The sequence below is a fragment of the Asparagus officinalis genome, chromosome 4 (genome assembly GCF_001876935.1).
Source record: "Asparagus officinalis chromosome 4, Aspof.V1, whole genome shotgun sequence".
In the NCBI taxonomy this organism is placed as follows: domain Eukaryota; kingdom Viridiplantae; phylum Streptophyta; class Magnoliopsida; order Asparagales; family Asparagaceae; genus Asparagus; species Asparagus officinalis.
In genome coordinates, this window is record NC_033797.1 from 49,807,585 (window position 1) to 49,812,527 (window position 4,943).

General features: G+C 40.5%; 1 long non-coding RNA gene across 1 annotated transcript; it reads left to right on the forward strand.

The window, feature by feature from the left end:
* On the forward strand, window positions 1,532-3,921 carry LOC109837424. Its single transcript, XR_002246271.1, has 2 exons — window positions 1,532-2,399; window positions 3,422-3,921. It is a non-coding gene; the product is annotated as an uncharacterized LOC109837424 (long non-coding RNA).

A 4,943-nucleotide genomic window follows, 5' to 3' on the forward strand; every position in this document is an offset into this window, starting at 1 on the left:
AGCTTTGAGGAGGTGATTATATCTATCTTCTTTTGTATGTGGATGACATGCTTATTGCTTCTAAGAGCAGGGTGGAGATAGATAGGCTGAAATCTCAACTTGGTAAAGAGTTCGAGATGAAGGACATGGGCGCTGTAAGAAAAATACTAGGTATAGAGATTAGAAGAGAGCGGACGAATCAGTGATTGTTCTTAATTCAGAAGGGCTACATAGAGTGGGTGATCGCAAGGTTCAGGATGCAAAGTGCAAAGTCGGTGGCGACTCCATTAGCTCCACACTTCAAGCTCTCAGGTAAACAATCTCCCACTACAGCGGAAGATAAGGCACACATGGAAAGTGTTCCCTATGCTAGTGCAGTTGGCAATTTGATGTACGCAATGGTGTGTACACGCCCTGATATTTTACAGGCGGTTAGTGTGGTCAATAGATTCATGGCAAATCCAGGAAAGACGTACTGGGAAGCAGTGAAATAGGTCCTGAGGTACTTGAAAGGTACCACGGATACGGGTCTGTGTTTTGGTGGAGATACATGTCAGATCGACGGGTTTGTGGACTCAGATTATGCGGACGATCTAGATAGACGACGATCTACTACTGGTTATGTATTCAGGAAACATGGGGCTCCAATTAGTTGGCGATCGATATTACAGGCTACAGTGGTACTTTCTACAACAGAGGCCGAGTACATGACTATGGCGGAGGGAGTGAAGGAAGCATTGTGGTTGTGGGGTCTTCTAGAAGATTTGGGGATTAAGCAGGAGAGCGTGAACTTGTGGTGCGACAGTCAGAGTGCGATTCACTTGGTAAAAAATCAAGTTTACCATGCTCGTACCAAGCATATCGACGTCAGATATCATTTTGTGCGGGATGTCATAGAGGAAGGTGATATTTCTCTCATGAAGGTACACACGAATGAGAATCTCGCAGACATGTTAACCAAGATAGTGACAAGCAGCAAGTTTCTGCATTGCTTGAACTTGCTTCATATTAGCCCGTGTTGATTTGTCCATGAGTACATGGCCCTACGGGGCGGTGATGGAGGTGAGGTAGAGACTATGTTGGTGAATAGTTACAGAACTACGATTAGCTTGATTCCGATGGAGGGTACGTAGGCAGCCGCGGTATTGTGGCGCAACTGGTTTGGACTGGTTTGGCCTGGATCTCTCTGGTGAAGTTCGTGGTGTTTTTCTGGTGTTCGTCTAAAATTTAAGGCTAATCAAATGATGTACGAGGTGGAGAATTGTAATCGTGGGAATGGACACAAGACAATAATGTGTCCCCCCATGCTTTTGTACATGGGACCGTGAACATGGGAATGGACACAGGACAATAGTGTCCCCCCATGACTCTTGTACACGGGACAAGAGAGTTCCTCATGAGGTTCAAGTGGGTACAAGCATGTGGCTCCCCCTATTGCCTATGCCTATAGCCCTTCTGTGCTCCTCTTGTGAGCTGGTTCCAGCAGGGACACTCATCCCTCTCTTACCTATAAATAGAGAGGAAGAGAGAAGAGGAATGATGTGGGGAAAAATCTCTTGAGTGAGTAGAGAGGAAAAAGAAGAGAGAGGAAGAGAGAACTTGTAATAGTTTGGTATTCTCCTCATAGTGAAAACCCCCTCCTGTGAACGTAGGCAAGTTTGCCGAACCACGTAAATCTGTTGTCTTGTCTTTTACTGAGAGTTGGTATTGCTTATAGGTTCCCTCGACAAGTCAGTCCTATACTGATGAGAGGTTGAGCTGGAACAAGAGTTGGCCATTGCTTGTTGGATCCATCGACATTCAGTCCTAGAACTGCTGAGAGGAAGAGTGTATATCTCACTTTGTTGAGATATTTAACTTTCTATTCCTGTTTCCTTTGAGAAACAAGAATATAGAGGTTGACTTGTGCTTTCGTGAAAACGAAAGTCAGGGCTATCTCTCAGGTGCTATCGCTTCCGCGGCGTGAGGGCTTAACTCCGCCCCCAACAAACTACCTTAGGGCTTGCCTACTCGAATAGAAGTGTGCAATATCTTGTTGTACACCATCTAAACTATAGCTCCCCGGGAATTTCCTGTTTCTCATTTTGGTGTCAGTTTATATGTTTGCTAATACTTGGTAATATCGTTCAGTGCTCTAATGTGGGGATGGATTATGATTCTGATATCGTAAACACTAAGCACAATGTGGAGCTAGTAAGGTTCTTGTCATTTAGCCTACTCTTGTTTACCTTAAAGGTAAGTGCGCTATGTACCCATGTCATACATATGTAGGACACACTCACTTGCCCAACGGTGCCTCAACATTTTTGGACACATGGGAACCTAGTCGCTAAAAGCAAATAATTGGGAACCTGGCTTTGTTGAACCATGATCCTTGAAAATGCAACAAGATGTTCCTTCAACATGCCAGAATATGGCTGGTAATGGAGTAGACATGGAGCAGATACTGATATGTTTTCTTATAATTTGAAGAATTCGAATCTTGATCCTTTGCGGCGAAGAATCACCATCATATCTGACCCAAATGGAAATAAGTTTAATATAAATATCTAAAGCACTAATATAGATCTGAACCTCATAGAGGGTGAATTGCACATAGGCCCCCTGTAGTATCACACTTTTGAACTTATTGCCTCTGTGGTCTGGTTTTGGCAGATATACCCGTGGGAATATTTTTTTTTTTTTTTTTTGACTCTCTTATTTTCATATTTCATATCTGTTTGCACAATAATCTTCATATCTGTTTGCACAATAATCTTCATATCTGTTTGCACAATAATCCTCATATCTGTTTTCACTCCTCCTCCTAAGTCATTAATATGGTTAGATTAAATAAATATGAAATAGGCCCTGACATAGGCGAAGCACTTACATTAGTCCATAATCTCATGTCTGCTCTTCCCTGTGAACTTTACTCTGAATAACCAACAAACAACTGAAGCTTTTAAAGTTGTTCCCAAATCATTAGAACGGTAATTTTTGTGTTTGCGAACATTCTTTAAGTTGTTCATTTGTTTATACTGCATTCAAACTATGGATTATGGCTTCCCCTATTAATTTAGAAGCTTATGATTTCTAAGTATTAGTAATTAAAAAGGTTTTTAAGTTTGTAAATTACTGATCCATTTGACAATATCATTGTGTTGTGGACATTGTTAGTTTCGTCATTATTTTAATGAGCACATTTTTAATTATGGTAAATTGTATATACTCCCTTTCATCTATAGCTTTGGTAGCAAATAACCCCACTCAATTCATTTGTCAGCACTTAGCCCCCTCAATTCATGAGATAGAGGGATCTTGTAATTTGCCTTTGTGAAAATAGGAATACAGGCTTGTTTTCTAACCAATGTTCATTGAAATTGTATCTTGATTCTATGTATGGAATCTAGTCACGACTGAAGCTATTTTGCACTAACTAGTCTTACCAATAAACATGCAGCTCTGTGCACATGCGTATGCTTCTCTGCTTGCCGAGGTTAAGTGACCGATGATAGGAAGAATGTCCTCAGTTCTTGCACGGAAGCCAAACGACTTCTGAAGCCAGACCCTAGGTACACTAAGATGCGTAGAAAAGAAAGGGAGTCTCTCTGGATCAGATACTCTGACGACATGATCAGGAAGCAGAAACCAGCAGCTGACGCCGAAGAGAAATCAGATAGAGGAGGTAAAGATAAATCATCGAGGAGGTCCCATGGCTGGAGTAACTAACAGCGGAGGGAGCTCATCTTTCTGGGATTCGATCTGTATTAGCTTCCCCCTAGCACCATTTTCCCTTGAAAGGTTAGCAGGTCGTTTCTTAGCATCACTGATTTGTATTACATCAACCAAATGAGGGGTATGGTGTAGATTGTAGTGTACAAAAAGTGTTATGTCATGGCCTTGTTCTTCATTGCTCTGCGTTTGCTGGTGATATCTTTAATTGCAGATGTTTTATGCTGCATTCTTATTTTGGTCAAGGATGCTATTTGAGTTCTTTTTCCTGCTTAATGCTAAAACCTGACGGCTACTGAATTCTTCTGAGCTTTAGTAATTCATATTGACTACAGAATTGTGCCACTTACCAGGCTTGGAGTTCTATTTACGAGCTACGCATACAAGTCAGATAAATTACAGCACAAACACTAAAATTAAAAAACGAGGGAAATGGTTTTTCTTCAAGAGCATCTTTATGTGCAACATACATAGGAATCACAGAGAGACGCCATGTATGTTCTCGAGGCGTTGAGTCTAGGACTTTCTCATCTTGAGCCTCGTTATTTTTTCAACAAGAACTTTAAGATCAGTTATGGAGATCAAGCTTGTGATTTTCCCCAGCCGTATGCGCACGTTTGAGCGCTAATCCAACAAAAAAAATAGAGAAAAAGAAGGGAAACGGTTTTGTTCAGTAGCTTCATATGTAAAATATGCATAGGAATTACGATGACACATGAGCCAGATATTTACTCTACTAAACTTCTAAAGCATATAACCTTCCTATTAAAAAAATAAACAAATAAAAAAAAGAGATAACAAAAAGCTAAACATCACTTAAATATTGATCATATAGTTTCACATAGTTTGCACATATAAACACACACATGTTTTTTATTAGTTTTACACGTTTTTGGGCACACGAGTGAAACCTTGGCAAGGCACCGGGGTCCCTAGTCCGAATTCCGAATTTGATTCTTAACCATTGTAAGTGAACCATATGTGTGGATCTCACCTTCCATTCTGACACTCCAGGTTAGACAGACGAGATGTGATCTGAGAATATTAATGGATAAATTAGTATCTATTTTATGCAGATATGAAAATTTTCACTCAAATGTTCGCCTACGAAAGGCACTTGCTAATTTATTAAGTATCATTTTAAGTGATATTTAGCCTAACAAAAAACATCATTTAAGTGCTACGGCATAACAAAAAAAACCCGTACTTGCTTGCGTTTCAGCGTAACTCTCACTATGAGCCCTTCCCAT